The 27,176-nt window shown below is 38.3% G+C and overlaps 1 protein-coding gene across 2 annotated transcripts in view; it reads right to left on the bottom strand.

Moving 5' to 3' along the window:
- The window catches only part of CHLSN (cholesin), a 135,173-nt gene that overhangs the window by 54,136 nt on the left and 53,861 nt on the right, over positions 1 to 27,176 (bottom strand). The window lies entirely within an intron of this gene.

Genomic DNA, 27,176 nt, shown 5'->3' with positions numbered 1-27,176 from the left:
CAGAATATAATATACCAGAATACTAATAATATACCAGAAAGGGAGGCAATGCTGACACTCCAGCTGCAGCTTGTCAGGAGGTGGTCACGTTCAGATGGGCCAGCTGCTTGGCAAGAAAACGCCCATGTTCAAATCAGCTAGCGAGCCAGGAGGCACACACGTTCCCTTTTGGGGAGCTGCTTGGCCAGCAACGGGGCCATTTAGCCCAACAGCACCCGCTGCCTCTCAGCTGCCAGGAAGTTTGAGAAAGCACTCGTCGAGCTGTAAGCTCTGCAGGTCTGACTTAAAGAGACATGAGAAATGTAAGCTATGTGTGTGAATATAAATAAAATCAGATCAGCCGACAAGGCTGGGACATTGCACAAAATATAAAATGGGATTGGCTAAATCTCATGGCTCATAAATAATTTTCAGCAACCATGGTCAAAAAAGAATGGATGGTGAAGTGCAAGAAATTGCTCCAGCTGGTCATGTAACCACTGCTAAGGAATTCAGCTAATGTCCCTGGGCCGTAGCATTGCCTTCAGGCACCGGTAACAGCTTTTAAATCTGGAATAGCTGCACTGGCTTACACCAAACTCAGAACCAGTATACTGCATTACCCTGGGAGACAGGGGAGATAGAAGGAGGAAGAAAAACCTCATTCAGCCCATGAAGTTTGGGAGCAAGTAGAATTGCCTAAATCTATCAAGTAAAATTGTATCTTGGTTGTAAGGCCATTTTCAGTATTTGAATGCGATTTCCTCAATACTTTTCCGGTCTGTAAGATACGCCTGACAACTAGAAGCAACTCTGCAGACACCCTAAGACTGAGCCTCCTGCGTGTTATCTGAACAAAAATCTTGATTTGCCAAACTTAGCATCCTGTACGTGCTGTACTAGCAGGTGCTGCTGGGGCTACTTACATTTCAGACTGCAGTTCACTGCTGGACCAACAGCTCTCAAATATATTTGGGAAGGTATCCCAGCTCCCTCAAACTTTCTGTTGAGTCTCTCTGAGCATTTATGAATAAATAAGAAAATTTACAAAATACCACTGCAAACTGGCAATTATAAAAAGTGAAAGTAAATATTGTAATTAGATTATGACTTTTATAAGGTTAATTGCAAAATATTTCTACAAATTAGAGCTTGTAAATACATCTTCATTTATGTAACGAATAATGACAAAAACCTCATAGGACATACTGGCGATTTAGACTGACCTTCAGTGATGGGGTAAACATGCAGACCTCTTGGGTGATTTTCGATTTTTTTCTACTATGTCTCAATTGTTTTAATAAAAGGGGGGTTTTGCAGGTTGGTTGTTTTTTTTTTTAAACAGGCTACAGCCATAGCAAAGACTGTTTTTTCATGTTGTTTGGGGTTTTTTTTAATTTTACATTTTTAAAGCATGCCATCAAATATCTTCAGAAAGGGTGTGGCACAGTATTAATTCTGCCTACTTACTCTGGATTAAGTTACTCTTAAAAAATAATTTAAAAAATAATAAATAATCCCCTGCTCAACTGATAAGCACATAAATTTCAATGGGAGACAGAATGCTAAAAAGAACCGGTAGTTGAGAGGAGCTGACACACATTGTACATATGAACCTAGAACTGAAAAGTTTAGTGCCATATTAAAGTTGTCTTGTCAGAAAAATTAAGATTTCTATAATACAAGTTACATGCAAAGGCACTAAACTCTGACACTAATATTTGCAGTGACTTTATTTGTGGAGAGTAGATATACATGGATACAACACAGTAGCAAAGGCAGCAAGCATCTGCCACTTACAAATACCACCTCAGTGACTACAAATCTCACATTTGTGCATATCTATGTGTACTGTAATCTAGCATGAAAATATTAACTGAGAAGCATATCAAGTTAGGCTGGTCAGCCCCCCTACGATTTTCTGGTGATTTGAACAAGGCCAGAGAATAAGATAAGCATCTTTACAAATCCAGTTGGCTTTACTTCAAATCCAAAAGCTTGTTTCTAAGCTGCACAAGGACAGGAGCCCATGTAAAATCAAATTTTGAATGCAAAGCCAACCCAGTTCTGCTCATCATCCGTTCTGAAACCTGTCTGCAGCAACAGTGTTTTGGGAGCTCACTGTCCTTCACTGAAATACCATACAACGTGCAATTATATTTGTAAGAAATTATTTTTGCATCAGAGCTACACTTATCCTAGGGACAATCTATCATTTTATATTTAAAAAAAAAACTTTTGTGTTTTTTAAGTTCACACTAATGAAGTATTTTCATTGGCACTCATGAGTTAAAAATGACTTCAGCTTTCTTTGCAGGTTTTTTTTTTCTTTTTAAATCAAGCTGGTAAGTACTCCCAATTTACCAGTGCAAATCAGCTTAATTTGCTTAGGAGCTAAAACTTGGAGGGAACAATGGTATTTTCAAAACAAATACATCAAGTTAAAGTGAGGGCAGTTGTGGTTCATCTGAATCATATGGCTCCAGATTTCAAATCTAAGCTAAGGAAATAGAGGTTATGACATCCTGCAGCTGGGACAAGTAGCGTTCATAAAGCCGCGTTAAATCAAGACCACTTGGCCAGTTCAGACAGGCGCTTGTGTGGAAGTGAAAGATCCCATGAGAGCATTAAAAAAAGAAAGGTTTTGGTGTCCTAGCCAAACCCCCCTTCCTTCACTTAATGCTACCAGGGACTAAGTTTCTTCAGAGCAAACGACTGTGGAAGGTTGCTGCCAAGTAATTGCTACTGATTTATTTACATCCAATCACAGAGAACAGGAATTAAACACTTCGCAAAATACATGGGCAAATAAATTACAAAAGGTCTGCCCATGCTATGCAAATACTAAGTGACTGAGCCTGCCGCTTGGTAGGTTAGTTTCCAGACACATTCATTTGGTGAGTTGATTCACTGTAAGGCTACGCAAATGCTCATATCAACACAAAGACAGATACAGTGGCAGGGAGAAGTAGCCGGGAGCTTTAGCAAGGCAGCAGGACTCATGCTGGTAGTAGGGGCACAGGCAGATAAAAGTTTTCATTCAGTCTGGGAAACTCAGAACAGAAAAAGGATTGGGTCTGGAAATGTTATTTTCCAGTCTCCCATTCAGTAGCATTTTAAGATCTATTTATTGATACAATAAGCATTGATAAAATATCTGAGCGTTGATGTTATCATTTATAACAGATGAAAAAAGTTTATTTTCTAAATTTTGTGAGACAATACTGGTGGTGGAAGTAGAGGGACCATTCACTGCTTCCCTGAACACCAGAATAACTGTGCCTGTAGCTTCTTTTTTTTTTTTTTTTTTAAAGCAGGGAGGAAGCATGAAACAGTAGTACTGATTGGAGTCTTTGACGACACTATCTGGATGCCAGTGTCATGCTGTGTAAACATGTGGATCCATTAGACAATTGTTGGAAGCAGTGAATTCTAAATTTGATCTAGTGATAGGACTCATGCTGTTTGGAAAAAAAAATATGGGGTTGCGAAACCACACAAGGAAAATGTTTCAGACTTGTTAAAAAAAAAAAAGTACAATGTGAACAATGACGTACTGGATGGCCTGCAGATCTCAGCCTCTGGAGAGTCTTGACAGACAGAAAAAAAGAGCTGACCTCTTGTCTCTCAAACTGTTAAATAAGTTTATAAAATGTATTCCAACCTGAAAGGATAAAAACGTTTTAATATATAAAAATTTATATTCACATGCAGAATACAAAATATTTTCCTTGCTAAAAGACAATCTGCAACAATGATTTCTACCTTCTTCCACATTTCTAGTGCATGCTACTGCCTGAACTAATGAATCAACTCTAGTGAAGCCTGAGCTCTGTGGTATCCCCAGCAATGCTGGTCTGGGGAAGGGAGTGGTAGCTAACTGCCTTCCTTTGGTTTGTGCTGGCAACACAACACTTTCTACTTCATAGTACTTAATGGTCTAAAACACGTTGACATTAACTCCTTCATTAGCTATACAGCTGCTACTCCTTATCTCTTTCATTTTTCTTAATTATAGCACAGCAAAATTTTATGTTGTGATTCAGAATTATATATGATTAATACATGATTTATATTTGTTAGAATATAAAACACAGGCCTCATAAATAAAATTATACATTACATATGACATTTGAAAATGTATTCCATTCTTTAAGCTATCTAGAAATACTATGCTCATTCTGTCCATGCTACAACTTCATTTCAAACTGATTAACCAGCTTTTTATTCCACTCAAGTTGCTTACATTAAAAGACAAAAAACAGTGGGTTTAGCTCCCAGCAAAACTGCAAACCCACTTTAAGCCTGTCACTACAAAACTCGTTACTCATCTCCACAAGCTTATAGATGTGAAGAGCAGTGTGTACAGCTCAGCATTTCGGTTATGATTCATGTTGTGATTTAATCATTCCTGAAACATTGTTTACTACATAAAAGAAATTGTACTTCAACAAGGATCTGAAAGCAAGAAAATCAAATCAATCCAGAGGAGCTACTGAGTCACTAAGGGGGAAGGCAATGAGATACACGTTATCCTTGTGAATCCAGAGTACGTCAGCAGTAGCAAAGCTTCTCTTAGGTTCTGTCCACAGGGGTCACCCAGCAGTCACCATTCTCCAACCCACCCCTAAGAGCTCTGTGAGCACACGACAATGCTCCTCGGAATGCAGATCTCCGTATTGCACCTTGCCACGCATATATATACATATATATATATATAAGTTTGTGCAACTTAGCCACCTGAATTCACAATTCACATGTCTAACTCTAGTCATATCCATACATACCTGGATATGAGGCCACAGGCCACAACTAAGGCACTGAAGGACTGCGTTAGTCAGGAGAAGTCATCTCCTATAGCCTGTCCCTACATGGCTGGAGGTCCCAGAGCTCCAGAAGGTATTACAGCTCTTCCACAGGTGGGACTTCAGCAATGAGAGCCAGGCCTTTTCACATCCACCACTAACTACTTAAGTCCTCCTTCCCACCTAACAAACACAGAGGAAGAGAGCTCTCCACATACATTTCCTGCTCTAACACACAGGGCAGCTGTCTTACTAGGCCCTTCACACCTTCAAATTTATATGAAAGTATAAACAGGAGGTCCACTGTTTCTCCACACAAATTAGTGACACATTCATTTTTGTGCTTGAGAAGAGATGCCAGCCAGAGCCTGTGACCAAACAGCCAGCCACTACAGCATAGTTTAAGACTGCTACAGGTGGCATTAGGTGATTTCCACCTGTGTGACACATCACATACAATTTAGCCATGGCAGATACACAGAAATCCCTTTCTCTTAAGATCAAGACCACATAATAATAGCAGTTTGTGCTTCTATTTACCATTCTTCATCAAATTATGAAACTAAAATTGCAAGCATAATACTGGTTGCACTGTTTATTTTTCTTGGGTCAGCCACAATATGTGAAACAGAGGACAAAGAGAGGCCAAGCAGAGCAGGGGAGCTGGGCAGCTCTGACTGTAACGTGGTAGTAAAGACCAGAACCAGTGCTAATAGTAGAGAAAAGGGGAAGGAAAAACATGCACCAGAAAGAGATCAGATCTTTTACAGGCCATTATTGCACCCCTCAATAAAACTTTTTATATTAAAGTGGCCCAGGCTGCTATCTTAAACCATTTTTTCCCCAAATAAAGTATTCTGCTTACCTCAAAACTCAGTCATAATTAAGTACCCTTGAACTAGTTAATCCTTCTTCTTAGTGGAAAACTCATCTATTCTTAAAAGTTATCTTGCTCTCCAAATATTACTGTTCAATAATTTATCTAAGCTGAAACACTTAAACCCCTTTAATGCCTATATATATGTGTGTATATATATATATATTTTTTTTTTTTACTACAAGACATAGAGAAATTAGTGCTTTACTTCATTTTTCTTCTCCTTTGGATAAGTTACATCTGCATATTGAAATACTGGTTACAAATTTTGAGCGGTCAGATATATTATACTTTTCTTTTATAATTTAATAAAATATACTTGTTCTCCATATTTTTTTCCCCACAGTGTGCAAAGGAGCAAATATATACTCAGTAACCAAAGCGAATTAGCTAACACAGTATGCCAAAACCACTACTTTTTACAGTAACAAACCAAACTGACATTTATCACAGTATCACATTACGCAACAAATATTTCATATCGGGACTGTTACGTGTCAGTTTTAACCCACCAGGCATGACATTTTCAATGAGGAGAAGGAAGGCATGTTTCTATTTTTAGATCAATCTACAGCTTTTATTCAAGATCCTCAATTCACCTCACAAATGTAAATAAAACCATCAACACCACTGCGATACATTAGTTCTGTCAACTACTGTGAAGTCAGTACCTGCAGCAATTTAACACCAAACATCATGAACAACTATGTTATTGATTTTCTAATCACTGGATGAAAACATTGTATACTGTAAATGCTACACACAGCATGGTACAGTGAGGCGTAAGACAAAAAAATAAAGTGATCTGTATTTATCAAAATTTATTAAATTTTATTTTAATTTCTTTCAACCCCCTACAAACAATTGTTTCACCTTTTCTTTCTTTTCTTTTCTCCTCCCAGTGGCTCAGTCTCAGACTGACATTCTCCCGGGCTGCACCTCACGTAAGTACAGCTATAGCGAGACAGTGTGACTGTTATTGTATATGTTTATTTCACCAATGTACAACAGTGAAAATATTCACCAAAACTGAGACTTCTAGACCTGCTATTTACTTCTGTAAAAAGGTATTGGAAAAATGTACTAAGTCCTCACTGAAGAGTTAGCTAAGGCAAGCAACATTTACTCCCAGATCGTCCTCCTTCTCAAAGATTACAAAACGGCCACCAAGTAGTCTCATACAAAGATACATCCAATTTACTACATCTTTATAGGTTTGTGAAATCTGGATTTCATGGAAGTGTCCCATGACCCTGAGGCACTCCAGGGCTCCTTGCCAGGCAGGGGGACCTCTGTCATCCAGAGGAACTGCAGAAACAGACTGGAGGAACATCAACACTCAGAAGGTTTACAGGCATTATTTCTGCAAACTGCTTGCCAATCCATGTGAAGAAGGAATCAAGGCTGTGATGTTCTCCCCACCACCTCTACCACCGGGCCATCATGACAGTTAAAAACTGCCTGAAAGCCCACGTTAATGATTTTCATACATTGACAAGGGCTGATCAGGGAGGAGGAGAAAGGCAAAGCCAACAGCTAGTCAATCAGCTTGGGCTAACTCTGCAGGAAAGATGCACCTTTAAGAAAGCCAAACAGATTAAAGGGAGACACAAAACTCAGTCTTCTCTAAGTGGCCAATACCATTCATCTGAGCACTGATGGTGCAAATACCATCAATACTCTGAGGGTGTATTTGCGTGCAGGCTGAAGAACGTGCTCGAGTGCAAGGGCTGGCACCTGCTCAGAGTGGTGCGGAGTAGGCGAGTTGTTCACCCCAGTCTAGTTAATAAGCAAAGGACTAGAAGCCAGGAATTATTTAATGTTATTACCAGCTCTGCCAGTACTGAGTGCTGCTCTGTTGCTCTCAGCAAGTCACTTCATCTTTTTCATTTTCTCCCGTGTACAATGAATGTAACATTTTTGTGCCCAGTGCCCATCTCCCCAGTGTTTAATTCCCAATTTAATATTCTAGTCATAAATGCACTGCCTCCCTTCTACTTTGATAAAGTACAGACAGTATCAATAGGTAACACTTTTTAAAAACTGATTTCCAACTATTGTGAAACAGGAGCTGAATGTTTATGGAGTAGTTATTTTTTTATGTCAGTTTACCATAGGGCCTCTTTAGCCACAAGCTTACAGCCGGAGGCCCCAAGGCATTTTTGGGAATGGAAACTTTTTTAGTTCAGCTCTTAACAAATTTCCAGCCTGCAGTATGTTTTTCATTAGTCTACATGGTGTTACAATAAATGATGCACTTCCTCTTTCATTTTATGATTTTTTTAAACATGCAACAATTTTTCTGTGTCTGTTTTCTATTACTTTCAATATACTCAACCCCACTAATCTTAGAGTCTATGTATAAAGACAGAAAGGATATATTGAGTAAGATATCAGTATAGCAAGACAAGCTTCTAGTTTAAATTCTTCACTGAAGGCTGATCATAAACCCATTACATGTATGCAGCTTCATGGACAGCCATCCTTTTAGGTGCCATTGTTAACAAAATAAAAAGTCCATTATCCCAAAACGTAAAGTTGGCCTAGAAAAGACTCCTGTAAGGTATACACCTGCAAGACACTCAACTAAAAAAGTTTGATCCCATCAGCCAGATACGAAACATATGAAAACCTCTCTAAGCCTCCGCATAACAGAATTATAAAAAGGTCTTTTTTTGCATAAAGACCAACCTGATACTTCTCTGTATAGTTTTGGGCCCTCCAAATACAAGAAAGCTTTCAATGAACTGGAGCAAGTTGAATGGAGGGACACCAAGATAGCCAGGGGACAGGAACACTTGCCCTGTCATGAGAGGCTGAGGGAACTGGGCTTGCTCAGGCTGGAGAAGAGGTTTTGGGTGGACCTAACAACCACCATGTTGCACCTACAAGAGGCTTATTGAGAAGACTGATGAGGCTCTTTACAATGATGCATGGTGGGATGAAAAAAGACAATGGTCATAAGCTGAAAAACAGATGGATTCCAACATAAAAGGGAATGTTTGCTTTCTTCTTTTACTATTAGGACAATCCAGCGTTGGAACAGGTTGTCCAGAGGCTGCACAGTCTCCATTCTCAGAGTTTTTCAGGATCTGGTCTGATCTCATAACTGACACTGCTTTGGGCAGGAATTTGGATAGATGACCTCCTGAGGTCCCTTCCAACCTGAATTACTCTGTGATTGATTCAGTCCAATAAAAAATAGTTATGATCTTAAATACCAGAAACAGAATGCATCCAGAATTTATTCACTGTCTTTTCCCCCCCGCCCCTGCTACCTATTATAATCATAGAAATACTGGTTTGCTAATACTGTGGTGCAATAAATTTTTTAAATAATCATAGAAAACCAGCTGTGGATACCGTTTAACCTCAGACTCCAAATTTCTTAACTGAAATCTTAATTGAAATCTTCCACTGGTGGCTATAGCTTTTTGAAGCAAAGTTCAGACAGGAGAAAAGAGGGCTAATAAAGATTTACCTTAATGAGTTTTGGACATGCAATGACAACAGCCATCAATAAACTTCATAGTGAAATACCTGTACCACAGTTAAAAGACTTTTTTTTCTTTTTTTTTTTAAATTATCTCAGCTGTCTTTCCCTGAATGCAGCTTGTAGACATGCTAGGTCTAATCTTTCCTAGGGTGAAGTACCACAATCCTTTGATTGTCAGATTGGATTCTCTGTATCACGGTATAAATTGGCCCCAGCAAGTACAAACATACCTATAAACAGCAGGTAACAGTGACCCAAACAACATCCCAAATATTTTAAAACTGGCAATATAAACAACCATAGTATAAGGGGAAAAGAAAGTTTCTTTTAAAAAAACCCAAGCAGCTAACATTTCAGAATTTAAGTCTCCATCCTAAAAGTACAACTACCCACATTTAAATCAAGCCAAAGTTCTTTGTGCTCTTTTGTCTTACCCAGAACTAGTTTGGTAAGCTCTGCAAGAGGTCAAAAGCAAATCAAAAGCAAATGCCTTTAACACTGTACTCTCAAACACCAGCTCCGAAATGTTTTCAAGGAATGTTCATCTCCTTTCCGGATGCATTTCTACACATCTTTGCTAGTAATTTAACTCAACACATACATAACACAGACACTGTAATGATTCAAGATAGACAAGATGAGCATGTCAAAAGGGTTACACACTTCTAAGCTCGTGGAAGCCAAACTCACTACACATACTAGGGATTCCCTCACATCACCCTGTTCCACCCCATTAGCCTGGTACATGTGCCACCTTCCCATCCACAGCCCTGCCAGGGGCTCCTTTCATTATCCATGTCTCCTTCACAATTTACTCCTCTCCATTTATCACCATAGAGCTTTATGTCTCCAGCTTGCCCCCAATCTCCTTCCTGCTGCCTGCTAAGATCTATGTCCCCTTCCTACTCATTTCTGTGTTATTATAAACCTTCATTCTCTCTCTCCCTACCAGCTTCCTTCCTCTCACAAGTTAAGGGCTTTGTTCCTCTGTCCCTTACAAAGTTTCAGTCTCCCTTCCTGGCAGAGGAGACCATGTTCATTTTGCAAAAAGAATCATTACTAATGTTTTCTATTTGGGAGAGAGGTTGAGGTTCTCAAGCATGTTAAACTTGACTGTGAGGATAGCAGAGGTGAGATCAGACATACTATTATGCTGGAAATCGTTATAGATGCCACCAGTGGGTAGGGATAACCGAAACTATGGATTTGCAAAAACTGAAGAGGCTGCTCTTCTTTCTTCTTTTTCTCTTCAATAGTGAAAATCGATGCTTATTATCACTTACTACCATTTACCATTCTCAGCTGCCAAAAAAAAAAAAAAAAGAAAATACAAGAGTGTCTATACATTTGTTTCAAGAATACTGCGGAGGTCTTTTGGAGGAGGAAAGCTGAGAGATTTGAGAAAGAGAATATGAACTAACATTAATGAGCATTAACTAAACTAAGATCAGTCTTTAATTTTAAGACATATTATCCCAGCAAAATTCACACGGGAAAAATACAGAAAATACATCTCTTTCTATAGGGTATATACATCTGGAAATACAAACAGTATTGCCTCTGCTGACCCTTCCAAGGAGGAGCAATTCTCCACTACATGTCCCACTGTATATATTTGCCTATTTTAAGTGTTTTATATATAGTTGATACACACACTTTTTTTAAGATAGCCTTCTTTTTATATTTTCCCTCTATACATAATTTTTAATAAGAATGTATTCCCGGGGCTGACAGCATCAGGAAAACTAGGCTATGCCAACAAAAAGGGATTCCAGTCAAACATCATCATGTCTAGCATACTGTGTTTCATTTACAAATCTTTGATTTCTAAATGAATGGCAGTTCAAAGTACACATTAAACACAGATACTTTCTGCTTATGTATGTAGAGATTGTTAGAGATTAAGCCACTTTTAATTAAAGACTTAAGCAGGTGTCAGTTCATGATACTCTTTGAATTTGGTTTAAACAGATATATGTTCTATGATTACCCAGCAGCGTACTTTAAATACAAGCACAATCAAAGAGATCATCCTAAACAAAACAAAGGAAAGCTACTCTGTCAGATGTTTTGAAGTTTGGTACTACTCATCTGTCATATATGGAACATCATATATTCAGTTGGAAAAAGCATTCTAAAACACTTTTTAAAACCCCCACGCACTGCAAACAGCCCTACGAGACAGAACCCCAGGCCACACCAGACCTATTAATTTCAGTGGGGTTTTGTTCTGCCTCTATATATGCATCTAACTATCCAAAGTTAATTTGCAATATCAAGGCCTAAACCAGATAATTTAAAAGCATTCTGGACTCAAGTAACCAGAGCTTTAAACACAGAAATGGAATTATTTCTAAGTAATTTTTCTCTCGGTGTCATACTTTAGAGTGATAGCGATATGAAGAGAACCCTGTTTCTCCATTACTCAAAGGTTCTTTATTTTCTTTTTTTAAAGGAAATCCAAAGATTAATTTAAAACCATCTGATGAAAATACCTTAATACTTACCTTCATATTTTGTTGTAATATATACTGAATTCAAGTGAAGTGATTCAAAAATTATCCTGTATGCTTCTCATTTCAAGATGTTAAATATTGGCTCTTATAAATTTCCATTACACATTGTCTGACAATATTTGCTGCTCTGGACTACATGAACTGACTTTTAATTCTTACAGAGGTAATGATAATAAAGTTTGTAGAAGTTGGGCACAGGTGACATTTTAGAATTTCATACTTATTACAAGTCCCTCCTTTCCAGGTCTAATTTCACATAAAGTAAGTGTAAAAAATTGTTAAACTGCCAAATGCATAAATTCTCTCGATCCTTTTTACCTATTATATGAACAGTAATAGCTACTCTCAAACTGGTCTCCTAATTGTCGTTTAAATGATGGCACTATGCTTTAACAACTCTGCAGTGGTGTTACAGCTGACACCTGAAGACAATGAAAGAGCACACATGTAATTCCAGAATTTGGGAACTAGTAACTCACAAACCGGAGTCCCAAAGCCAAGGCCATTAGCAGAGCTGTGGGAAGAAAATAATGAGGGAGACAGACACAGCAATCCGCCAGCTGACTAGGTCAATGCATAGGATGTAGCATAGCTGGGAGGATGGCTAACATGGACAGGGAGGCAAAGAGCACAATTGCCAGAACAAAGGATCCTGACCAGCTGGAGCTGTCACCTACAGGAACAAAGTACCAGCCTGCATCTCAGATGCTGGATAATGGAAGCTACAGCATGACTGCTAAGGCAAAGTTTAAAAATAGCATAAGACGATTAGCACGAAAGCACAATTCTTGGAGCTTCAATTGATCCTAAAGGAAAGACTGAGCACTCTTGTAAAAATCAGGTTTCCATTTTCAGATATTTTTTTCTACTTCTTTAGTATTAACTACAGCAATATTGCATACAGAGAAATACGAAAAAATAACAAGTGGAACAGATCTTGGTTTCTATGACTGCTTCAGCAATAAGGTACAAATCTGGAGTAACCGCAAAGGCTTGAACCTCAAATGTGCACCAGTGCAACCAAGACCTACAACTGGTTCCTGAATTTTATCAGTGTCTTGTCTGGAGACAGTGTGAGGGACCTCCCTTATCCAGGAAGGGAAAACTATTAAAGTTAGGTAAGATTATTCTAGCAGCTATGGTAGGCACAGGTTATTAAGTGGATCTTTGTATGGCTGCTCCACCTCTGGTTTTATTTGCTGGGAGCTGGTTATGTAACTAATACAAACTGAAACAACCATTTCTAGGTTGTTTTCTTTTGCAAGCTCCGGGCTGCCAGGAGGAACTGAGAGAATTCAAAAGCAGCTTCCCTTCTGTTGCTCTCTTGGGCGTTTCTCTTTGAAGTGGCACCCTAAGTGGCTGCTCATCCACCAGTTTTGTAGGTAGTCTTTAAAGCAATACTTTTCACTCTTCAAGCTTAAGTACAGAAACATACAATTAATTAAAGCAAGTTAGTGATGTTATTATTTCAGCCTTTTATTTCTACTTGGTGTCAGACTCTAAGACGCAAATACTCTTTGTAGTAGGATTTCAGACACTCTGGAGAAAATGCTGAACTTTATAGACTGATCTGATATGGTTCGTGTAACACACGAACAATTTAAGAAAACCATTTAGCTATCACTTACAGGAAAAATTCATTCTAAAATCTAGAAAGAGAGTCAAACTCCACAATGGCTCTAACTACTTTGCAGATTTAAAAGAAGAGTAAGCCTAAAATTAAATTTTAAATGGAATGATTGCAAAGTAGACTGGCTAGGAAATCTTTGTTTGTTAACAAATCGATCACTTACCTGCCAGATGGCTGTAATGCAACAAAAAATGCATCTAATGCTGCTTATAATAGTAGTGGCCAAATGCCACATTACTGGTCTCCAAATATTCTCCTGGTGTGGAATGTTTGTAAACCATCCTCTTGCACTGCTGCCAAACTCCAGGAACACTCTCCTGGACAGTTTTAGTCCTTAACTAAAAAAATATCCCCACGTTATTAAGAATTATTATGGAGAAAATATTTCAGTTAATCTGTCCTAATGTAATGGCTCTCTCTCATTTCCACATAGCATTTATGTTGTTTATTTTCATTCTTTGAGCACAGGATTTTATAGCCATAATTATCTCATTTTCTCATAGCACAAGCAGTCCATTTTTTATGCATTGAGGTCAACATTTTTGTTGCATTCTTCCTCTGGGTTTTTTTTTCCCCTTTAAAATTTTCTATTAACAACAAATACAATAGATTTATGTTATCAAAATATCTGTTGGGGTAGAGATTTATTAATAAATTGTATTTTCAAATGAACGTAGATCAAAAGTGGCAATAGTAAAATGGACAGCTAGAGGAAATGATGTTTTAACTCCATTTCCATTCTCCATATCCTTTAAAAAAAAAATAGTTCTCCAACCATGCAACCTCATCTTAAAAGATTTTTGTGCAAGAATTTTCACCAAAATCTGGAAGGCTTCAAGAAGTAATGTTCAATCAAGCAGATTTTAGAAGCTAAGAGCACTTCATGGTCAGCTGGCTATGAAATCCTGCCAGCTAGCCACAGTCTTGAGCATGCCATCTTGCTGCTTCACATCTTTTTTACAGGGTTGAAGGGTGGGGAGACTGCACCCAAGCATTTATTATGGAAGACCGTAAGGCCCTGCCACTTTTTCCCTTCTTATACATCTCTCTTGTTTCTCCTGCACTGCGAATTGAGCTGTAGTGCCTTTAGCCTGTCCTTTAGTCTTCACAAAATACACCCAGAGGGTTAAAGCCCTTCCTCCATCCCCGCCACCTGAGGTCTGCAAAGGAAAGAGCTGCTGAAAGCCTGGTAACAGGAAAAGGTCAGGAGCAGTGTATTATATTCTGTATGTTTGGATTAGCCCACAATAGCTAAATAAACTGATTTAATGTCTAATGACATTTTCAAACAATAGCTAATAAAATTATCCAAAGTATGCAGAGACAAAAGATGCACACAGACGCACCAGAATACATCTCTAATACATCTACACAAGCAATGACCTAACAGTGAATTTCAGCAGTTTGGCCATTCAAATTAGAGGTCAAATATAAAGGAGGCCAAGTTAAAAAGCCTACTGACTAGCAAAGACACAAATACTCCTGCCTTGCCCATTATTATCACTCCCATTTGTATGCAGCTATCAGTTTTTGTCCTATGTTTTTAGCAGAGAACCATGTTTTTGAAACAGAATCATGGTCTTTTCAAAATAAATAAATAAAAGGCATGCTACTGAAGTGAATCACAAGCTCTTAATACTTTTGGAAAGCTTCTCTGAATTAGCTGCGTTAGCAGGTCTGAGGGATTTTTGCTAAAACCACATGAGGATCCTGAGTCATGTCAGCAGAGGAAGGAGCTGCGATGGGTCCAGATGCTCCTCTCCCAGCCTGTTTGCCACTGACCCACTGGAGGTTCCCACTCCTGTAGTGATGGAGTCGGCACAAGGAAAATAACATTCATGCACCTGTCCCAGCAGCTTGAGCTCACTGCAACACCCCTTAAACGGGTGGACCTTTGCGGTCCATTTTGGAAATCAAACTGCGAGAGTGCAGACACATGCGTCCCTCTGCTGAGGCTGCTGCGAGGCCGGTAACCCTCACCATGGCACTGTGCCGTGCCATGCTGTTGAGGCCGCGGCACATCCAGCCGCCGCAGCAAGTTTCACCAGAGCTCTTTTGCGAACGGCCCTTAGGGGAAGCTGGTTGAATTTCTCAAACCAGAGACGCTGTTTCTGAGGAAAGAATGTATGATTAATGGGGTTGCAGCACTGGTACAATTGTGGTCGCCTTTTTAAAGTTTTCCATCAAAGTTCTTACAACCTGAAATATTGTAGCAGATTAAAAAATGAAAGGGACTAAAAGTTGTGCTCATATAAATGGCAGTTCTAAAGCAACTAATCTAAAGTTTGCAAATAAGTCTTGCTTACTTCAGCTGATTTGCACATGCAATTTCAATTTTTTCTTTAAGTAATTAACAACGCATTTTCAGACATGTTATGACCAAATATGAACTTGCTGAATACTCACACTAACATAAAACACAAACAGTCCTGAATGGATCCCATTAATATTACATCTTAATTCTACGCTTAAAACAACAGTACAGAAAAATAAGAAGAAATGTCAGTGGGAACTGGCCGCATTCTGTGCAATGAACGAGGAGATCTTTGCCCACACCACAGTCTCTTTATATCATGTATCACCGTTTGCGCTCCTCTGAAGATATCATCATTTCAGCTTAAGATGAAAGTATACTGAGGAGTATTCTGATAATCCTTTTATATGAATAACTATTTTTTACAGACAATTTACACATGAAGGGCCCAAATGTACACCCACTAATTCACTAATGCCATAGTGATGCTTCAACAAAATGACTTCAGCTCATAAGAATAATATTCTGGCAACCACAGTCCTAAAGAACTACTTTCACTTTAACCTTGTGATTTGTTTAATCCATCTGAATCACTAACTCTACCTAAGTCTAAGTTACTGCATAGAGCACTCCTAAAAGATGAACTTTTGAAAGTCATTATATTGCCAAACAGAATTGAACAGAACTTCTTAGTTTTTGTCTTATTTAGCTCCTGTAAGTAAAAAATATTACCGGAATTGTCTATCAATTCTTATCAGATGTAGCAGCGCGTCAGAAACATCAGCACCTCAAACATGTGGTTACTTCATCATGTGAACCACTACAAATTATTCTGTAAACAAAACCCTGCACTGCTCAAATACAACTTTCATATTAACAAAGTTACTTGTAATTATGAACTTCAGGACTGTGCGTTAACTTCATAGAACCGTCAGCAATGAGTACTGTATTTGGGGGAGGATGGACAGGGAACTGCCGTATTTAATCCAGCATATTAATCAAGCAAATAGCAACAGTATACGGCATCTGAAAATTAAGCATGTGAGGAGATCCCCCAAGGCTTCTGTGATCCCTGCTGCTTAGTGGTGGTAAAGAAGGGGTTATGTATGTGTTTCACACTCATGCTGGACTCCTATCCAGCTGAACTTCTACCACATGCACAGAAAAAATATCTGGCTTGTGTTTAAAGGTGTTTTAAGTATGGGCTAATTTTCCTGGCAGGTCACAGAAGAGGCTCCACCTTCACTGAGGCTGGCACTTGTTTACTTCGCAACAAGGCAGAGTTAAAAAATAAGTCACTAAAGTAAACCTCAAACATCCTTGTTCACCATTTCACTCAGTCCCCTTGCAGCTGCCTGGCCACAACCGAGTCTCAGCACAAAGCCCCATGGGTCTGCCACAAGAAATGCCTGCACAAGTTCTACAAGTGAGGATATTGTTAAAATGTGGACCTTTTTGGTCAAAGCATGACAATCTCCTCTGCCCAACAACTACCCCAAGTTACTCCAGATGATCAGTGACAAGTGATAGTTACATAGCATAATTGCATAGGGGATTATGTATCTTTACATTCAAACAAGCCTCGGGGAAAGTGTGCTAGACAAACCTGACCAGGACAATGTAAAAACTATCAGGTTGCGGGCACTGCAAACTGAAATTAAGTGATGGACTGGTGAGGCCTATAAGAGCAAGCAGTCACCTCTATAAAACCAAGAGAACAGCAGACTCGAAGGAGCCACGTTATTACCCTCTGCTCTCCCTAGAGACCGAAGGAGTACTATTCCATCTCCCAATCTCTGCATTTTTCTCCTGCAAAAACCCTATGCACTAAAGTTTATGAGGTCTGAATTTCAAAAGGAAAGCACACATCACCTTAAAGTCTATGCCCAACTGTCACTGGTATTTTATCAAATGTAAATCAACAAAGTTTGGGGGTTTTGCTCTGTGTTTCAAAACACAAACCATACATAACGGCTTAACCAAACGAGTGATAAACATAAAATATTGCAAACCATTAAAAAAAAGGAAAAAGCATAATCCTGGGCTGCCCCACATTGTCTCCTCATAGAAATATTACTTCTGAGATTAAAGAAATGCTTGTTCATTTAACAATTTGACCAATCTCCAACGACAGAGCATTTAATGGAAAATATTAATGTGGGACCTACAAACAGAGGCACTATGTTATAAAGATTGTAAATACAGACTTGGGGGTTTTTAATTTAATATAAACAATAAAAGCTTAGCCAAAGGGAACAAAAAATAACTGAACTAGGCAAATACTTTGATCATAAATAGTAACAATCAAAAAAGTGCTCAGGTGTTAACCTTACAGTCTGTCTTAGAGTCCTATTGCGAAGTTTTCACTTGTAAGATACTGTAAGAATAAAAATAAGCAACTAATGGTATAAAATAAGAAAAGACATGTATGTTAAATACACTAAAGAAAGTACACATGCTACATACATGCCTAACATGAATGACAAATTCTTCATTCATTTCAACTCCTTTTTGACTGATAAATAAAAGCATATAGTACACTTTACCGCTTTGGGGAGGAAGGAACACACATAAATTAATTCTTCATTACAGTTTAAAAAGGCAAATTATTTAAGGACTATTTGTATTCAAGCTAAGTAGACAGAATCATGATATTACACGCTTTTATTCAAATGGAAAGAATTTACATTTACCTACCATCTCATTAAAGTAAGATGATGTAGCAGTAGCATTTTCCTTACATGTTTTTTTTCTTTTAATTAAAATGTTCTTTTTGAATGCTTAAAGCAATTCTGAGGTTTACAGTAAAGTATTTTTTAAAGCATACATTGGCTCTTTTTCAGGTCTAATGTTGGTTACTGTCTAAACTCTCCAGAGGCCAAGTGGATGTTACAGGCTTTTGCTAAATAACATTGTTTTTCAAAGGCGGGAAGGGATATGACTCCCAACAAACACAGCTGTGATGAGTAGCTCTAAAGAAAACCAAATTTTACTAACATAGTTTTGCCAGTTTGGCTTATTTTGGTCCAGGTTTATTACTCTGTGAACACACACAGCTTTGCAGAATAGCTACCTCCTATGGTAAAAATTCTTTTCTCATACCAAAAAAGCTCTCCCAGTTCCATGCAGCCGCTATTTGTCTCCCGTTACGTAACACCAAAGCTTGAACTGTTCTCGAACCACAGTAATGTCCTTTCAGTTTGTCCTTTCCAAAAAAAGACCCCTAAAAACCCCTTTCACAATTACGAACACAGTACGCAGAATAGCCTTCATGGCAGGATCAGGCCCCCTGTTTTTGCAACAGCCCTCTGCGCCAATAAGAGCATGCAGCTGAAGCTTAAAGGATTATGTGTATGTATGTGCAGGGGAAGTCACATGTATACACAGAGTTCGGTGCCACTACCCAGGGCAGTGCAGCGGCATCAGCCGCCTTTTCCTAAGCTCTCCCATTGTTTACTCCTACTAGCAAAATGAGATATCAGCGTTTCTGCTGAGCTCACTTTGAAAAGGGTCTGACTTGATGGGCAAAATGTTTCTGCCAGCCATCAAGGAACAACAAGGCAGTGCCTACCAGGTGAGATTTTAAGTTCACCTTTTAGATTGCTTGTGGTTTTTAAGAGCCTAGAAACAATTTACATTAATGCATATAAACCTTGGATCAGTGGAAATGAACAGTGCCATTGTTAGAAACCAATGTTCAGGTTTTAGATAACAGTTCTTTAGGAAAAACATAATTGTTTAAATTTGTCATGCTCCTACTTTTATCTGGTTGTCTAAAAGAAAGTTACAGTATGCTTTTTCTTATGCATATCAATTTTCATGCTCTTGCACATTAGGCTGGATTTCTCATTTACTGTTTCTTTATGTACTGAGTATGTGCTTTTAAGTTTTTTATTAATCGCTCTGAATACATGAGATCTCAATTTTTCTGTATATTAAATCTAGAAGTATAACAGTATAGCAGAAGTACAGCAGAGTAATTGATCAAAAGTTAATCTAATTAGTCTAATAAAGCAAAAAAGTTCTCAATGAAAGCAAGATACTTATGAATCTTCTACTCATAGCATAATAACAAAAACACACAGCAAACCATACTGTGAAATATTACTGCAAAGCAGCTAAAAGACACAGCAGTAGCTAATTGACTAATTAATCACAATTAAGTAGCATTTTCATTTGTATTATAAAAGAAGGTAAGCCAAAGGCAAACTTCAAAGCACCAAAAATTTCTTAACTGCTTTCAGCAGAAGCTTTGAATAAGCAGAATGACTGCTGTCCTTTCTAGCCTCCATAAGCATTTTTAACTATGCTAATCACCATGATATTTGCAAATCTGTTTTCTACTGTACTTAGCAGAAGACCTACTTTCCTTTAGGGCTCTGTCAGCTGAACTTTATGTCCTTTTTATATAAATGCTAAAGCAGCACAAAAAGGCAGCACCCTATTTCTCATGCCAGCATCACATCCTTCACGTATTTGATTGGCCCTATCATTTAAATCAAAGCAGTATCCCACAGATTCCAACAGAAGTTGAACTGATTCTGAAGTGATGAAAAAAAGTTAATCAAATGTCTGGACAAAGTGATTCATGCGAACATCTATGTTTGTGATCTGCACATCAGAATGTTTAATTTGAACTTCTGTGTGCAGGATCTGAACATCAGATAAGAGTTTATCAGAATATTCTGCATATTTTCCACAAGAGCTAAAACATGTAAGGCTCATTTAAGTGAAGACAGGCTAGTAGACTCCAGTGACCTCCCTACAAACTGTGGTTTACTGTTGGTATGCACCCTGTGTCTGTGTGGGCTATGTAAAAACAACCATTTATCAATCATTACTAAGAAACTGGCTCTGAGACAGACTAATTACTCCTTAGGCTTCCATCCATTAGCACAGGAGGAAGCAGATTATAAATTTATTTTATATATCAAGGCTCTATACAGCTCCTGCAGTAACAAAATCTGCTACAGAAGTTGTGCTTTCTTCCTGTGGTGTGCAAGATTTTTAAAAATGTGTGTACCTATCGAGGACACTAAGAAGTCTTTAAAAAAAAATCTGTTCAAATTAAAAAAAAAAAAAAAGAAACACAAAACCAAACAAGCAGTAATTGCTGTATGGCATGTGAATCGATACACTGCAATTAGTAAGCACTAGTATTTATTTCAGTGTCATTTATTTGGCTGTAGTCTCTTTGTACAAATCCCAACCATGGCTTCCCAAAATACCATGGACGGGACAGAATGTGCGTAACAGGTGGCTACAGGTAGCATACTCAAGGTGTAACTTCACAGATGTTTTTGTAATGGAAGACTTTAGGTTTAGAGAGTCCTGGTTTACAGAGGTCCCAGACTCCTTTGCACATTTCTTCCCCCAAAATTAATTTTGTTTCTTTGACCTTGGAAACATTTGCCCAGCCTCATACTGGGCTGGAAAAAATGACACCCATTAAGAATATATAAGGAAACGTCCCCACCCACACACCTGTGAAAGTATGGCCAAGGACTCAAATCAAATTGTTAAATACTTAAACCTGTCAAACCCTTTGCCAGCATCCTAGAACAGAAAGTGCTAAAGGTTATTACTGGCTTTTTCAAGTTTGATGGAAGGGTCATTCCATACACACAGGTGCAATGGGGAGCCTTGTAAGAAATCAAGATTATTGGTAGAAAATTTTGATGAATAAGGGGTAAAAAACCCTGTCATTGATAAGTGGAGTAGGGAGTGGCACATGACAAGCAGTAGATGGACAAATCAGAACCCATTCATGTCAGTAAGATGCCTCTTAATTAATTTCAAGCCCCTTGTAAATGAAAATTCCTACTCCAAATCTTACCGTCTAATAATAGCCACCCTTAGATCAGCATTAATATTATACTAGCCCTCCTAGAATGTAAAATTAAAATATTTTATTCAGACATCATAAATAGGATAAGATGCAATCAGTAAATATGCAAGATCATCCAAGAGGCAGCTAGAAAATGATATTTCCTTCACCAAGCAATAGAAACTAAAAGCCACAGGAGTGTCAAGAACAAGATTTCTCAGACTTGCTGACAATTATCAGAAAGATAGCTGTTTCTCTCCAACAGATGTGACAAATTTTGAAGTCATTCCAGCCTTAGTGCAACTCTGCTGAGGGCTGATTTCCCCTTCAAACTCTAAATTCAAACCAGTTTTATACTCATTCTTATAAATGTTATCTGAGAAAGAACTATGTCAATATTTTTGCATTTACTGGAAAGCTGGTCCCTGCAGTCTGAGTCTGTTTCACAAGAGTTTCCTACACGGTCAACATGATGTCTTGTTGATAAGTCACCAGGTCAGCTTTCACCGACATTTCTAATAGGAAATGGCATTATATTATAGTTTCCAGGAAAACTACCATCTGTGCCTCCTGTCAGTCTGGCAGCAACTGGCAGCAATATCTGCGGGGAATGTTTTCATACTGCCAAATATCAGCAGTGTTCCCTTTCACAAGTCCTAAGCATGGGTGAAGCTAACAAACAGTGGGTTAAGATAAGAGCTGCTGTTTCCATCCTGCCAACTCACCAGGCCAACTTATTTACATAGTAATGCCAGCAGAGTCGGTGCGCCTTTGACACTCTGTCCCTGGGATAAATTCAGTCTGCAATATCTAGAATAGGGATAATTTGCATTAATTTTGATTGGCAAGAATCTGTTGCCTTTACTGCAGTGATGCTGATTTACGTGGACCAGAAGCACCATGTTCAGTTCATACACATTCCTTACCTGGAACCTGAGCAACTCCAAAATGCTGGAAATGCAGAGATCTAGCCACTTGCTATCTTGTAAGAGGTGCAAACAAATGACCTGTTTGCACCTATGATCTAAACAAAGAAATTAGCTAAACACAGAAATTTACCATAAAACTGTCTTGTAATTTTGTATTTTCTCAAATATTAAAAAGGCCTCAGCAGAAAATTTTAAATTCGTCTCCATGATCTGATGATCTTTACATAAAAAAAAGGAAAATATAAAGTTTCATGAACAGTTTTTCCCCAAAACTAGTCTTAACTGACTTGTTCTACAGTTTTAAGTGTCTGTAGATACCAGAGGAAAACCCCTGTAGTTAAACATTGATGATTATTATATAAGAAAGATTCTTTAATGAAATCACTCACCTAGCGTATTCAGTTCCTTAAGTCAAAAAAATGAACTAAAATACTTTCATTAAAAACAGTGGGACAAAGTGTATTTACTATGTAAATCTACTGAGTCCCAGCTACCCTGAACATCAACATCATGATAGTAAGAATGCGTTCTGAAGGTGCACGTAATCCTTGTTAGATCCATTGAGTTGAAGTAGTTCATATGAAAAGAAGCTGCAACTTACGTTCAGTTTTAAATTGAATGAAAATATTTGCTACAGTTAATGGGCTTGTGTGCTCTCCAAGAAACTGAAATTGTGTATTTTAATTAAGTCTTTTGGTTTCTGTGGCTCACCAGTTATAAGCACAGTGGAAATTCTGCCATGGGTTACATTTTTGAAAAAAATTTTTTTCACTGAACCAGTTAAAAAACTGAATATATATATAGCAACTTTCAATCATCTTGATACTGAATTTTATTTAAATTTGTTGTCACTTAGTTTTAAAGTAGGATAGCTGCATCAAAATCAGCTTGCAAGTGCTCTGAAAACATAGACCAGGAACTGCAGCAGTACTAACTGGCTGTTCATGTTCAACACTCCAAATGGCACCGCCTACTCTGCTGATGCCTAAAAGCTGTCATTTCTTCTATTTGAGTTAGCCAACTTTATAAAGTCCAGAACTCAAAGCATCTTATGAAGCCTATTTTCTGATACTACATTCATTCTAATTATTCCTGGTATTTAATACATCATAAGTTACTGGAAGTGAATATGAACGCTAGGAAAATTACAGAGTTTTTGGTTTGCATATTACTGAGTTTTTTAAGAACAGTATTACCCAGTGGATATCTGGGCATCTCAAAATTGTATCTCATTTCAGAAACCCAGGCAGCTAAGGCTTGTAGACAAATACAGGTAACTGCTGCATAAATTCATTCTGCCTGATGGAATACCCTATATCTTTAGAACTGCACAAAAATAATTTCACCTTTTGCAGTAATGAAATCTTAAGCCACAAGACATCTATAATGTACTAAAAGCGGCACTGTTCACTCTATGGTGAATAAAAAAACAACAGATATGTCAGGTTTTCCATATAGAGGCTCTTTTGGAATTCAGTGATAAAGCTAAGTCAGGAAGAGGTGGAGCAGGAGACCAGTCACACTCATCTGATACTGGGACACTGAGAGAAGTTAACAAAACATGATCGAGTTTCTAGAGTTAACCCATGCAGAGCTCCCAGCGCAGCTGTTCCTGCCAGCTGCAAGGAGGGCACAGCCATCCGCAACCTAACTCCCGCAGAGGCTCTATTACAAATAAATAAACAGCATAAAAAAGAAGGATTTATCTGGAGTGGCAGATGTGCCTGGCAGATAGCATCTGTGTCTGAGCAGGGGACTCCTTCCACACAAATTTTAGGGGCCTTAATGCTGGACTATCTCCTCTCCACATAACTTAGTTTCATCATTTTGCAGGAATTTCATGTCTCTTCTACCCTGTAGTACTTCCAGACCACTGCCACACTGCCACTCTCCAACAGATATAACGGTCTCTTATAACTGCCCTTTGGCAGTTTTTGTTATGGTTTCCAGAGTAGTTGATCTTTTTTGTCTTTCTTTATTGGAGTATATTATCTGTTCTCATAAGCTTCAAGCTGCTTAAAAACTGAGGGGGAAAAAGAGAAAAGAAAGCAAATACAGTTACCCGTTTCTGAAGGATACACACGTTGTTTTGAGCAATCTTCTATGAACTCTGAAGACAGAAGAAAGTTCTTCAGTTCTAACCTAATATACCAAAGATGCGCATCCTGAAAATGCCATAACCTAAAATCGAGTTTTCCTCTCTTTCTTCCAAACCGAAGGAGCATCTGAACTCATTTGTTAATGCTTACTGATCTGTGACAGCAATTTGCAGAGACTTACTTCTGACATGGCCTTACACAAACTTGGATTCCCAAAGAGATGAACAATCTAAATAGGAACAAAGTGTGCAGCTGATATTGTTAATAGTTTTATATTATATGGAATTATATATATTTATGTAATAATAATAATGATGTAAACAAAAGGTTAAAACAGAAGAAAAAATTGCATCAATAGATAGTTGCCAAGAGGCCAGGGCAGTAAGCAGATTATCATGGCACAAGTGGGATCTGAATGACCAGGTAGCTGCTATGCAGATGATTTACCACAAAGATGGTACTTACAGAATGAAAGAATAAACAAGTGACAGCAGTTGCCAACATCTGTGGAACAATACAAAAGGTCAGGTAGCAAGTGAGAGAGGTGCCCACAGGAAGGAGCTAAGTTTTGAAGGGCTCTGAAGACAACATATATTCAGAATTTCTAGAAAAGCAGAGAGTGAGCAACCTCAAAGGATGAGCAAAGCAAAATGCGAAGATGGATTTCAGAACCATGAGTACCTCTGTACTCATTTCACATGTGACAGAAATACACCCTTACAGTTCTTGAGAATTCAGTTTTTCTTGTTGACTCAACATGCCTAAGAACAGCCTGAGATGTCCCATGGGAAGGTAACAGACAAGTAAGAAGTGAAAGAGCATCATACTTAAAAACCCGGCGATAAGTCTGATATGATACCGTGATGTGCCATGATAGGAGATGCAGTGTTAACTGTAATGGAGTCATCGGGGAGAGATAAAGAGGAAAGTAAGGGCCAGGCAGGCATGAAAAACAAGGTTTTTTTAAGAAAACAGGGGGAAATGTACATAAGCATTTATGTCTGGACAGAAGGAATGCTTAAAGAGTAACACTGGATCAAGGGGAGCAAATAAGCTATAAAGCTGGAAATGGGCTCACAGCACAAGCTGTGCAGCATTAGCAGGAGTAGGCAACATTTGGATGGTATGAGTCAAAAGGTCTTTTTTTTTTTTTTTTAATATTAATTATTGTTATGCTGCTGCTAACGCAAGTTCATACTGCAAAGGGAATGGGTTTAGAAAACCAAAAACTGAGCCTAATGACGAGGGTGAAATCAGTGGGACCAGGGCACCTGCTCTTCCCATGAGTTCACTTGCCAGGGGTAGCAAACTCCTTGCTCAATGCTCCCTCTGGCAGGACCAGGGACAGACAGTGCTACTGTAGAAAGAAAAAAACACCCCTCTTCCAACTGACCTACTCTTGCTTTCTTATTTGTACTTTTTTAAACATCCAAGACAGAGTTATATTGAATGCTAGTTTATATCAATTGTTCTTGTTATTTAGTCATGGTTTCTTTCACATTACATTGCACTGAATTAACTACATTACAAAATGGAACCGATATCAATTATAAACATACCACCTGCCAAACTGGTCAATGATTGCACCACAAAGACATAAATGATAGGGTTGGAAGGGGCCTGTTTTTCAGCCCCGCACCCGGTATCAAGCAGGATTTTCTTCTCCACTAATGTTAAAAGCATTTTATCTGAGCTGTATCATTATATTATAAACAGCAGCAACTCAGCAACTGCATAAGGAAAATATATTCTGAAACCTACTTGCCTGCACTGCTGCATTTTTCTCCCCTCACATCTAACCTGGGCAATCTAGTTTTAAGTTTCTGTATATCCAGCCAACAAGTCCTCTATTAATCCCTATGGCACGTCTATAAACTAGTAAGCCTAAAAAAAAAGTCATGTTACCCAGACTGCGAGGTAACAGCAGTGTGACACATCATTCTCTTGCACTTGAGAGTTCAGAGTGTGTTCCCCTCGAGGTACAACTGCAGGTATGCTATTTCCCAGAAATACCAATCATTCATTATTTATATTTTTAAGAATTAATCCATAAATAACGATTAGCATGTCACTTTCAAAAAGCACCTTACAAACTGATGAGTAGCTGACAATCTACTGAGTCATGCTTTATGCATATATTTAACACTTCTGGCCAAGTTTTTCTCTTTTCTCAGTCTTGATCTGAAGCAAACCTGTGCATCCAGCAAAGCTCTACATAGCACTCAGCCTTCCCTGAGAAATTAAGAGATCCTGTGGAACTCTAGAAGACCTGATGAAGGGAGGAGTCTTAGGACTGTTTAGAGATTTACCTTCTTGGCAACAGCTTTATTAGCTATGTATGGTTTATAATGATATTACAGCTTGTGGAAACACATATTCAGAGGTTAGCTAATCTAGATAAGAGTTATTTCACATATAGACGATAACAGAGCGAGTAGACAAATCATTTATTGTCTAACCAAAAAAATCTGCAGAGCAAGAGATAGTGCTACAGCTGGATAAAGGTTTGGGGTTTTTTAAGTCAAATAAAACAATCAGAGTGTAGAATGGTCATGCTTGAAACTGCTGACCAACCTGCTCTGCAACTTAGTGCTGCATTATGAATGAAAATGTCGGAAAAAACCCTGACTGCCGCTATGGGCTCTGTAATACAACTAAGCAGCACTTCATTTTTTTTTTCCTCATTAATTGAAGATTATTTTATGCATCTTTTCTAAAATAACCTTTGCCACCAAGTGCTCTTAACTTTTTGTGCAGTGTTGCG

This window comes from Ciconia boyciana, chromosome 13 (assembly GCF_034638445.1).
Source record: "Ciconia boyciana chromosome 13, ASM3463844v1, whole genome shotgun sequence".
In the NCBI taxonomy this organism is placed as follows: Eukaryota; Metazoa; Chordata; class Aves; order Ciconiiformes; family Ciconiidae; genus Ciconia; species Ciconia boyciana.
Note: the sequence above shows the minus strand (reverse complement) of the source record. Positions and strands in the feature narration are given on the sequence as shown.